The sequence below is a fragment of the Acomys minous genome (assembly GCF_964271855.1).
Source record: "Acomys minous genome assembly, chromosome: 10".
In the NCBI taxonomy this organism is placed as follows: domain Eukaryota; kingdom Metazoa; phylum Chordata; class Mammalia; order Rodentia; family Muridae; genus Acomys; species Acomys minous.
This window is the reverse complement of record NC_140491.1, coordinates 43,917,273-43,929,777: the sequence shown is the minus strand read 5'-3', so window position 1 is coordinate 43,929,777 and position 12,505 is coordinate 43,917,273. Positions and strand designations below refer to the sequence as shown.

At 42.6% G+C, this 12,505-nt stretch overlaps 1 long non-coding RNA gene across 2 annotated transcripts; it reads left to right on the top strand.

Moving 5' to 3' along the window:
• Nucleotides 1-312: 312 nt before the first annotated feature.
• On the top strand, nucleotides 313-10,842 carry LOC311606387. 2 transcript variants are annotated; one of them, XR_014782326.1, is made up of 3 exons: nucleotides 313-418; nucleotides 7,712-7,802; nucleotides 10,800-10,842. It is a non-coding gene; the product is annotated as an uncharacterized lncRNA (long non-coding RNA). The 2 variants fall into 2 exon arrangements; XR_014782327.1 differs by having other exon boundaries at nucleotides 313-576.
• Nucleotides 10,843-12,505: the final 1,663 nt, after the last annotated feature.

The window sequence follows — 12,505 nt, the reverse complement described above, 5'->3', positions numbered from 1 at the left end:
GACCTTATTGTACCCCATATTCCTTAAGACCTCAGCTTCTCAGTATATCACAGTGAGTTTACGTTAGACCTTTACTCCAGAATCTGGTACGTTATTTTTCCCATCACATACCCAAACCTCCTTCCATACCTCCTCTTCCTTCTGAATCCCAGCCCACCCCAGTAGACACTGTGCTTCCTCACACCCAGGCTGCAGCCTGTGCTGTGGCAATGAGCTACTGTGTGAGGTCACAGAGGCCCGAGCACACCTCAGTCCAGCTTCTTCTCACGTGCCTGCGTGTAGCATGTTCTCATACCATACTTTCCCATGCCGTGCTGCTCACACTCTCCCAGCAGACTGAGAGCTTGTGTGTATGAAGAGCTCATCTCATGAACAAAGCCCGAACTCACGGATCACCTTGTCTGCTGTAAAACTGTTGGTATGTTGGTAGAGGAAGACAGTAAACATGGATGAATCACAACAGATGGTGTTTCCGGCGGACTTCGGCTTGTGAGATGCTAAGACTCCTGGGAGCACTTCCGTTTTACTTGCCCCATCCTCAGCTGATCTTCCGCACAAGTGACTGGATGGGTGAACGTATGTGTGATGCTCCTGTCCAGCAATGTGCCGTGCCCTGTGTCCCCATGGGCTGGTAGGTTGTGCAGTAGTGCACGGGTTTTGTTACCCCTGTTCTGATCTGGGATTCTGAAAAGTCTACACTTTACCCAGGTTGGATTGCAGTTTTCTACTGTATTTCTTCGTTGCTTGGTTTTGGATTTTGGTTCTTCAAGACAGGGTTCTCTGTGTAGTCCTGGCCATACTGGAACCTGATCTGTCAACCATATTGGTCTCGAGCTCACAGAAGTCTAACTACCTCTGCCTTCCCAGTGCTGGGACCAAAGGATTGTGCCATCACTGCCTGGCTTCTCCTGTATTTCTTTTGAGGGGATGATAGACATAAAACAAGACCTATACCTAACTCTGGGGATTACTGGCCACTGGAGACACACCAAGATTCTTCTGCAGTGACTCAGAATGTTGTAAGACAGCCATTGATTGGAAAATGCTGAAAGCCTTTGCCTGAGTTAGCCTGGTCCTGACCTTGGAGACAGCAAGTCTAGCTTCTGGTATGAGGGCGTTTTAAAGGAGTCACACTCTGTACTTTTGCATTCTGGTGGCCTGAAATATAACCTGACTCCTGAGCTTAAGTACCTTGTGTCATTTGGAGTTTCTGTGAAGTCAGAGTGACTGATAACCAGGACAGGCTTTTACAACAGGCAGCTGGGTAGCCACCTTTGGTTCATGAGCCTGGCCATGTACTGTCTTTCCTGAACGCTCCCTGTGGCTGCCGCTAACTGTCTACTGTGGAACACAGGCTATCCAAGGCAGCTGTTGAGCTCAGACAGACTTTTTATCATCCATCACTGTGAGAAATAGACTGGTCCACACAAAGCACGGCCCTTCTCTTGAGGCTGAGAGGATGGAGTCTGATCAAACCTCATCAAAACCCTGGATTTTTAAAATTTAAAGTGGAGTTAATTTTAAAGTCACCTGTACTAGAGTCAAAACATACGCTGATATATCAATACTATGTTGAAACTCAGTGATCTAATCACAGGCACCAAAGTTCATGTCAGAGCTGTCCACACCTCTCCCCTCCCCTTCTCCATGTGGAGAATGAGTTGTCCATTGGCTACATCTGAATGGGGGTCTATGTTCTCTGCTTACAATATCCTTGGTTGGTGCATCAGTTTGTGCAGGGCCCCTGAGTCCAGATCTGCCAGCCTTGATAGTCTCCTTATGTAGCTTCTGACACCCTTAACCCCCATTCTTGAATCCCTCAACTCTTCAATATAATTTGCAGCTCTTTATTAATAGTTATTATTATTATTATTATTATTATTATTATTATTATTATTATTATTATTATTAATTCATATTACATCTGGATTGTAATCCCCTTGTTCATATCTTTCTGTTCCCTCTTCCTACCCTCTGATCAATTCCCTGCCCCTAGACTTCTGACAGAAGAGGCATTGATGAAATCCCAGGCACCAGAGACCTTGTCCAGAAGCAGTTCCCCACCCTCCCATTCCCCATATGGAGAATGAGCTGTCCATTGGCTGCACCCAAACAGGGGGTTCAGGTCCTGTTCTTGCACTGTCCATGGTTGGTGCATCAGACCCTGTAGGCACTGCTGGGTCCAGATCCATCAGCCTTGATAGTCCTCTTGTGCAGATCCTGACAACCCCTACCCCCACACTTCCATCCCCCAACTCTTCCACACAACTCTCAGCTCTTTGTCCACAGTCTGGCTGCAAGTCCCAGTATCTGTCCCAATTCCCAGCTATATGGAGTCACTCAGAGAACATTTATGTTTGGCTAATATCCATTTATGAGTATATACCATGTGTGTCTTTTTGGTTCGGCTATGAAAATAGTTAAGCGAAGGTTCTTGTTCTGTGATGGAGCATCTTTTGGGTATGTGGCCAGTTGTGGTATAGCTGAGTTTTAAGGTAGCAGTACTACCAACTTTCTGAGAAAGAGCAGGACTGATTTCTAAAGTGGTTGTAAAAGTTTGCACTCCCACCAGCAACAGAGGAATGTTTCCTTTCTCTACATCCTTGCCAGCATGTGCTATCACTTGAGTTTTTGATCTTAGCATTCTGATAGGCATAAGATAGAATCTCAGAATCATTTTGAATTGCATTTCCCTGATGACTAAGGGTGTTGAGCATTCCTTTAAGTATTTCTTAGCCATTTGATATTCCTTTGTTGAGAGTTCTATGTTTAGCTCAGTATCCCATTTGTTAAATTGGGATAGTTGGTTTTGGTGATGTTTAATTTATTGAGTTCTTTATGTGTTTTGGATATTAGCTCTTTATTGGATGTAGGGTTGGTGAAGATCTTTACCCAGTCTGTAGGCTGTTGGTTTATTCTATTCGAAGTGTCCTTTGCCTTACAGAAGCTTTTCAGTTTCATGAGGTCCCATTCATTAATTGTTGATCTTAGAGCCTGAGCTGTTGGAGTTCTGTTCAGGAAGTTGTCTCCTGTGCCAATGAGTGCAAGGCTTTTCCCACTCTTTCTACTAACAGAGTTAGTGTGTCAGGTTTTAAGTTGAGGTCTTCAATCCATTTGGATTTTAGTTTTGAGCATGGTGATATATATTGGTGAGAGTGGGGTGTTGAAGTCTCCCACTATTAATTTGTGGGGCTCAATTTGTGATTTGAGCTTTAGTAACATTTCTTTCATGTATGTGAGTGCTCCTGACCTTGGGGCATAGATGTTCAGAATTGAGACATCATCATGGTGTATTTTTCCTTTGATGAGTAGGAAGTATCTTTCCCCATATCTTTTGATTGGTTTTGGTTGAAAGTATATTTTTTTAGATACTAGAATGGCTACTCCATCTTGTTTCTTGGATCTCTTTGCTTGGAATACCCTTTTCCAGCCCTTTTCTCTAAGGCAATATTTATTTTTATTGCTGAGGTGTGTTTCTTGTATGAAGCATCTTGTTTCTTGTATGACGAGTCCTGGTATCACATCCATTCCATTAGCTGTGTCTCTTTAATAGGGAGATGAGGACATTGATATTGAGAGATATTGATAACCAGTGGTTATTGGTTCCTATTTTCTTGATGTTGGTACTGGTAGAGTGTGTGTGTGTGTGTGTGTGAGAGAGAGAGTTTTCTTTCTTTTGGTTTTGTGAATGTGGGTTTATTTATTGCCTTTGTTTTCCTGGGTAAAGTTACCCTCCTTGGGTTGGAGTCTGAAGTGAAGAGAAGTACCCCTCTTGTCCACCTTGAGTCATCAAGGAAATCTGAGTTAGAGCATTATTTCCATCCTCCCAGCCATGAGGACATCTGAGCACAGCCAGGGAAAGATCTGAAATGCTAGTTTGAGTGCCTACATTCTTTTGCACAGAGCCTGTCCCCAGCCAGGATTTGAACCTATTGCTTACTTTTCCAGGACCAAAATCCCACAGGTTTCAGATGTTAGTTGCTACTTTCAGCCTCTCTTGCGTTATTTCTTTGACCTCCCTAGAGCAAGGTTATTCTCCCAAGAAGCTCATTTTAAAATACATACACTAAATTCAGAGAAAAAGTTTGCTTGTAAGGCTGTGCTTGTACAGATGGCTGTGCTTGTATGGACGACTGTGCGTGTACAGATGGCTACGCTTGTCTGATGGTTGTGCTTGCACAGATGGCTGGGCTTGTATGGACTGCTGTGCTTATAAGGACGGCTGTGCTTGTGTGGATGGCTGTGGCTTTTTGCTGTCTTAAATCACAACTCAAGTTAAAAGTGCAAATTGGTGGTTTTATCTTTTTTTCTTATCTCTTTTTCATTTTATGTTTGCGGGGAGTTCTTATTACTTGTTATTATCCTCTGAGTTAGTATTGCCTGCAGTGTATGGGATCAGAGAATGAGAGCAGTTGGTGTGCAAGTACACAATCATCTACAGGTACAGTGATAGAAAGGGGGAGACATGGAGCCTATGTGGTCCATTTAGCTGGGCTTCCTATTCTGGCAGAGTCTGCTATTGTTCAGACCACTGGGATAGGGCATGGTATTTTTAATCTCTTTCCTGGTAGGGGTTGGCTGGTTTGGACAAATCTCAACTCGAAAGCCACTAACTAATGTGGGTGGTGGAATTCCGTGACTGGCACAAAAGCTCAACGGCTTCTAGCCATATCATAATGCAAAATACGTTAGTCCAACTTCCAAAATCCCCATAGGATTTCAGTCTCAATACCAGGCTGTCTATAATTAGATTCACATGCAAAAATCTTCCCAGTTTCCTGGCATTGAGGAAGACAGGAACAGTAGTGCTTGGATGCCCTCGCTGAGAAACAGAGAAGCACTCGGAAGCACTTCATGTTTCCTCCTGGTTGACAGCTCACCTTCTACAGGTCCAGATCAGAGTCCAGTGGCAGACCAGCTGAGACCTCAAGGTTCTTGTGTGTCAGAACCTTAATACACAGGGCCAGGAATGGGTGATTAGTGAGTTGCTGAGCTGAAAAGTGATGCTTAAACATGCAGATCTTGGTGAGTTCTAATCCTGTAAAGGCCTTTTTCCCCCCAGCACCTTTGCCTTTGTTTGTATGATTTGGGCTTTTCTCACACATTCTTTCTTTATTATATGTATCCCAAATGAGAAAGTCTTCTGGGCCTTCTCTGCCTGCTGGCTTTCTGTTTGTTATTCTTGATGTCTTTTTGTCTGCATTCCGACTCTTGACCCAGCTTTTGCTAGATTAGAAATCACCACCAGTATCCAGATTTACAACCTCAAAGGAAGATACCTACTCTTTTCTCTAACAGTGTAAAACCGTACTTCTTATTCCTCATGTAAATAGTGTTAATCAAAAATAATGTATCAAATTCAAGAGAAAAAAAACCTCATCCAAAGTTGCAACGTGGTCCTTGATCTTGGCATCTGAAATGGAAAACATGTTGTTTAATATGCTAATGGGCATAACAGAAGAGCTGAGAAACAAGCAACCTACAAAAACAGATGGGTAGTTTCAAAAGCTAGAAAGGTAGAGATCAGAAGGATGAGAGGTGGAATGCTGAGAACAAAATCACAGCCATGATGTTAAAAAATTAATGGGCACTTTAATAGACTTTGTTTAGATGAGGTCAGAGAGAAAGAACTGAAAATAAGGTCACCAAAGAAGTCAGGGTTCCATCTTTGAGTTCTTGATCTCATTAATAAAATAATTTAAGAATGGACTGACAAAGAAACTTGAGGACATCTTTGTTGTTGTTGTTAGTATTTGAGAGGAAAACAACTAAGCAGGGATTAGCTGTGTATTTTGAAAGAGAGACCATACTTTTTTAAGTAGCCACATGGCAGATGTTCGAAATAAAGCATGTTGTTGTTGTTGCACAAAGAAACACATGAACAAAACAAAAGCACCTTTGCCAGACAATTTCTTTTTGTAAAATGGGAGTGTCATTATCCAAACCAGGTTACCAAGCACACTGGTGCAGGAAGCTTACCTCGCTTTTATTTTAACCCAACTGTTGACTGATCTTTTCCCCATTGGCTGAGGTCTTAACTCACAGGCTTTTTAATGATTGGCTAGTTTTAAAGTGGAGAAAGGGGTTCTAATGCCATCAAGTTCCAGGACTGTAGCAGGATCTTGGCATAAACAAAAATTTTACCAAGTTGGGGAGATAAAAATATTTGCATTAAAGTGTTAGGGAGACTTATGGGATATTGACCCTCAGCAGAATAGCTATCTTTTGTAGAAAAAAATAAACTCTCATAGGCAAGCAGACACATGGTAAAAAGGGGGTGGAGAGCATCAGAGAAACTCTGATGAAGCCTAAAGTGTTAGGTAATGAGAAAGAAATGAGGTAATAGAAAAAAATTATAGACATAGGAAGTATACTACAGAGAATCAAGCCATACACACATATAGAACACACACACACACACACACACACACACACACACACACACACACACACACACACACAAATACACCTCACATCTTATTTAAACTTCTGGAAACCAAGTGACAAAATCTTAAGCATAAAGAGGAATGAAATATGTTAGCTATAGAAGAACAAGAATAAAAATTATAGCACATTTGTCATCAGAAATCATGTAACCAAGAAGAGAGTGCTATAGCATATATTAGGTGTTGAAAGATATAACAAAATAAAAACAGATAGAAAATTACCTGTCATTGATGTGATGAAAATGTCCTGAAAATGTAATATAAGTCCTTTGAGTGACTTAATATATAGCTCATTTGTGTTAACAAACTTGGGTGCAGAGCCTCTGCCCTGACAGGGCAGATTTAGTCCTCAGTAAGCCAATTAAAATAGCCAAATTAAGAGTGAAGAGCAGAAAAAGGAGAGTTATTCAATGCGCGTGTGCGCGCGCGCACGCGCACGCGCGCGCACACACACACACACACACACACACACACACACACACACACTTCAAGTCCATCCCTGGTGTCCCGAAGTGACATTAAAGCTTAAGTAGAGGGCCAGAGCTGTGTATGTGCAAGCAGTTCAAGTCAGAGTATAGTCTTACCAGCCCACAGTATGACCCACCACTGTCTTTTGGGAAAGGAAGATAAATGTCTTTTAAGTTTTCTGGAGAGAAAAGTTTCCCATCTACTCAACCCAGGTTTTCTGCTTTCTGTTCTCTCAGCATGAGATTCCTGAGGGAAAATTCCAGATTTGGGGGTCTATTATCTCATTACTCTGACATGAGAAACATAAGTGTCTCTTTAGAATACCTGGACTCTTATTGTGTCAGTTACTAAACAAAATAATTAAAAAAACCCAGAAACCAAAACAAGCAAAGCAGGTGTCGAAGAAGGTAACATTGCCTTGTACTTTAAATATAGCATTAACAAAATTTAAGGGCAGGAAAATACCTATTACAGGAATAGCCGCTCCTTCCCTAACACCTCGGAGATGATCACAAAAGAATCTTTAAAGATAGAGGAAGAAGCCCTATCAGTACGCTAATTTCAATGGTTCAAAGCCCCCTCCTCTATCTCAGTGTGGTAGTTTAATAGGAATGACCCCCATAGAGTCATGTGTTTGAAAGCTTGGCCCTTGTAGAGTGGCACCATTAGGAGGTGTGGCCTTGTTGGAGTAGGCGTGGCTTTGTTGGAGGAAGTTATGTCACTGTGAAGGTGGGCGTGAGGTTATATATGCTCAAGCTAAACCCAATGTGGCTCACAGTCATTTCTACTGCCTGCAGATCCCGATGTGGAACTCTCAGCTCCTTCGTAAGCGCCATGTCTTCCTCTACGGTTCTCACCATGACAATAATAGACTAAATCTCTGAAAGTGTAAGTCAGCTCCAATTAAATGTTTTCCTTTATAAGAGTTGTTGTGACCATGATGTCTCTTTTCAGCAAAAGAGACTCTAATTAAGAAACTCCTTGGTGTGACTCCGAAGAGGGGCCTTTTCTGCTGAGATGACCTGTACGGCGTAGGAATAGGCCGGGGGACACAAATCATTATAAGACTCAAGCCTTATGCAAACCTCAGAGCCTGTTTGTGTCTCATTTTCCATTTTCTCCCGAGGAAACAAAAACATTTTCTGTAAGTCTTGCTTGAACAACGACCTCTTTCATTTCAGACTGGAAGATTTATCCTTAGCTCCAAGGCACACCAAACTGTCATTCAACTTTTCCATGCTGTAAGGTGTCGCTAAATTGAGAATCACTTCATCGTCCTTCTGCTGGGGAGGAAAGAAGTATAAGAAAATTGGTTTTAGCAGTATGGAGGACAGACACTGCCACTGGTGGGTGCCCTATGAAACAGGGCACAAGGGCATCACTTACAAGAATGCAGATAGTTGGATAGGGACTGTGAAGCGTTTCCACAGTGGCCTGTCCTTGTGTACTGTGTTCACCATGCTAGGTAGTAGCCTGTCTGAGTCTTCCTGCTGACGTTCCAACATCACATCTAGAACAAAAGCAGGAAGAGGGGAAAGAGAACAACTTGGAATCTGCTGATACTGGACTGGCTATAAATACATTTGTAGTCTGACTTGCGGGGCGGGGAGGGGGGGCGGCTGCAGTGAAGGCTGGGAACACAAACACTCAGCTTTGCTATCTCTGTAATAGAATCAAGGTGAAGAGAGTGGAAATTTGTGAGATGATGCTAGGACCAGAAAGGAGGCAAGAAAGAGGCCTAAGTAAGAGCCAGAAGGAAAACACAGTTGTGTGCACCTCTGCAAGATCAGTCCTGACAGAAATTAGACAGCTGCATCTCCCTCCTTTCCTCTCCTCTTCCAAGGAGGCGCATACAGGGAGTTGCTTGGGATATACAGGAAGACACCGAGAACGTCATTTGAAAGCAAGCTGGCGACTTGTTGCCTCCTCTGAAACATGAAAGATGTTAACAAGAAATATGAGAGTAATGAGTTCTAAGCCCTTCCCATCAATCTGACGGGGATTTCCTGAGGACTCCACACCTGACATCACCTACCTCTCCTGGCTCCTACCCCAGGGGTTTTGTCCAGGGGGTGACACTTTAATAGTTGGAGGTCTGACCCTGATATAGCCTTTCATGCTAGTCTGTTGGTGTGGATTGACCTGTTCCAAATGTGGATTGCAAGCAAAGAAGAAAACTAATTGGACTTGAAATATATGTGTGCCTCCTATTATAGAAACAGATGCCATAGTAATGCTGGGAGCTGACATGCTCCAGCAGTTCAGGCTGGAGAGGACGGGAGCTTGGCTGAAGGGTTACCAGCATGGAGGATGTTTTGGTGGATTTTGTCTTATTATAACAGAATAGCACCAACTAAGAGGTTTATAATGAACAGAAATGTAGTGGCTTGTGGTCCTGGAAGCAGGGAAGTCCGAGATGGGGAAGCTGTCAGGACCTTACTGAAGTACTGATCCGAGATGGGGAGAAGAGAATAGAATGACAGGTGAAATTTCTGCTTACAAGCACTGTTGATGAATATAAATAATTACTATTCAGTCATACATTTAGTAAAACCTTATTTATTCATTAATCAATAATTTCCCCCAAATAACCATGCACTGAGATTATGATCCATTCAAAATTAAGCACAGAGGTGAACATAATAACTAATCTATTATCCCATTATCAGTTCATCTCCTCCCATCCAAGTGCCCAGGTACTTGCCTTATGATCTTCTCTGGGCTCTGTCCATTCTTCCCTTCTCCTGCACCTTCTCCTCATGTCCCCCAGCCTCCACTTTCAACCTCATAGCTCCACCCTGCTCTTTTCTGCCAAATTCCAAGCTTCGGCATGTTTTATTAACCAATCAACTTTAAATTAGGTGAAGCAAAGTTTACACAACAAAGACTGGTATGTGTGAGAATGTGCTCCTCTGAGCAGGGACCAGATCTGGGGGGGGGGCAGTAATTAGCATAATAGCACCAGACCAACCTCCAACAAAGTATGGTATATGTAATATTGATAAGCTATGATAATTGAATAATTATAGCACCAAGATTTGAGGCCCTCTTTACAAGCTAACCTTTTAATCTGTAAATAATTCACATAGGAATAGTTGACAGCTGCAATATAAACACAAATGTGGCTTGTAATGGAAAAACATCAGCAAATTATGAAGCTAGCAAATGATGTTGCCTCATTTGTATGGTAATACCTTGACTGAAATGGTTAGGAACTGAACAGTCCTGAAAAACAGAATGTTAGACTAGAACATGAAGGTGAGCCATTACCATCAACTCTGCCAGCAAAGGAGAGGTGGTGACATAGTTGGAGGTCTGTTAGGGGTGACATCTACTTAAGAACTTTTACTGCCAATAAGATCCTTGCGAGAGACTAAAGAGACTAAAAGCTAGGTAGATTCGTGGTCGGCAGACAGATAGAGAGCCGCGCCATGGCAGCATAATAAAGATGGCAGGCTTCTAAGATGGCCTGCTTTTTTCTAAGCCACCTGACTTGAGAAAAAAAATCTGGCAGCTTAAAACAAAGGCCCCATAGGCTTGTGTCTCTCTCCAGCAGGCCCACTTAATGGAGTGGCTCAACAAGTTCAAGGTGAGATCAGGGCATATTACACAACAGCTACGGCCTGATCAATCTTCCTACCTTTCTTCAAACTGAGCAAACCCAAATTAGTGGAGGAAAACTTGAGAATATTCTTGCCTTTTAATTCCTTAACTGGCAGAGAAAATGAAGCCACTTAAGTCCCCAAGATCATATCACTGACAAGGGAAACTTTCAGGCTTCTGTGATCAAAAAGATGATCTTTTATCTCAGTCAGGCATTTGAACACAATGTTCCAATCCCTCCTATATGAAAAAGGAGTCATATAAACCTTTCTCTAACTTCAGGAAACAACATCAATTGAGACAAGCTACCTCAGGGAAACGAAACCCATCTGGTAAGTACCTAACTTGTGCCGGTCACTGTGCTGAGCATGGGTGAGTTATAACCATCCTATTTTAGTTTCTCAGTGGCTATAAACAAGTGTTAATACTTGGAAGGTGTTGATGAAATCAAACCTCATTCTTAGAGTCTATAGAAGCCAAAGACACCTAGTAATCCATCACTTGATCTTATTCTTTGAGCCTCTGAGAGCATTAAGAAAGTCAGCTAAATATTTGGGAGCAGCCAGTTTTCCTTATGAATATGCATGACTTATCTTGCGGTGCCTTAGGTAGGGGACATCTATTTATCTTGCAAATGGCTCTTTCTAGTCATTCTAATATCAAGACTAATGATGTGTGGACAGAACATAATCAGAAGCCATCCTCACAATAAAACCATCCTGCACTTCATCACACAGTTCTTTGATATGCAAAGTCAACACTGTACTCAGAGAATGAAGAATGGGTCTTCTGTGGCAGGAGCCAGCCAGCTTCAAGAGAAGTGGGTGAGCAGAAAGCAGGTGTGCACCCTGCCCATGCTCTTGATGTAAATGCATATGCAGGATGCCACTACGCAGTGGCATGTGGAGACGGGAAGCCAGACCCTTTTACATTGAAGAGTTTATACGTACTCTGAGGGAAGGACAGGAAATTAAAAGGAGCCTTGTGATTTAAAACTATTCCATGAAAGGCGGGGACTGGACATGACCCTGAGGTTAGCAAGCAGATTTAGGAGGAAGACAGACACGTGAGAAGCAGAATCGTGGGAAATGATGTCTGCAAAGGAACGTGGCTCTAAATTATCCATCACATTCGGAGACAAGGATTCGTTGTTTTCATGTGACTTTGCAGCCATCTATGTGTGAGGACAGAGAGAGCAACAAGGGTCCTTGCAGGGGCTAGGTGATGGATGCCCATATGCAGGAGATCAGGCCATAGAGAGCCAGGTAAACAAAGCCACAGTCATCTATGAGCAGCTCCCAGACATGTAGGGTTTCCAGACATGTAGGGTTTCCAGACATGTAGGGTTTCCAGACATGTAGGGTTTTGGTGCATAAGTGCACATTTATTAAAAAAGTGCAGATTGTTGTTACTCCGGGGAAGCTGAAAGGATCAATACCATCTTCAGCGTTTAAACACTGAATTGCAATTTTCAAATCCTTCCGAGAACAAGTGCAAAATTAACACTACACTCTGCCACACTGCTCCATGCCCCTTTTGTCATGCGTGTAGCTTATTTTGATTGCCTGGAATGATTTTTAGCACACAGGTAACACGCTTAGTTTCAGAAAGACAGAAAAAAGGCTGTGGCTAAGGTAAAAATGATACGTTAATCTTTCCCAGCCTCTCTTCTGCTATGATCCCTGAGCCTTAGGTGCTGGGGTTATTTTGTAGATGTGTTCATTAGGACTGGGCCCCGCAACTCTGCATTTGACTGGTTATTGTTCTCTATAACGGCCTCCGTCTGTTACAAAGAGAAGGAACATTGCAGAAAGAACCGGGTATAAATATTTTAAGAGCCACAGATGAAGGGGTTTGCTGCGAGACTGTGTCTTCTAATCATCTCAGAAGATTCTCTCATAAAGCCTCACTTATATGGCCACCTAAACCTGAGCTGAACAAGGACAGCATTCGACATGCCAAAATAGACAGAGGAAAGACCATGAGGC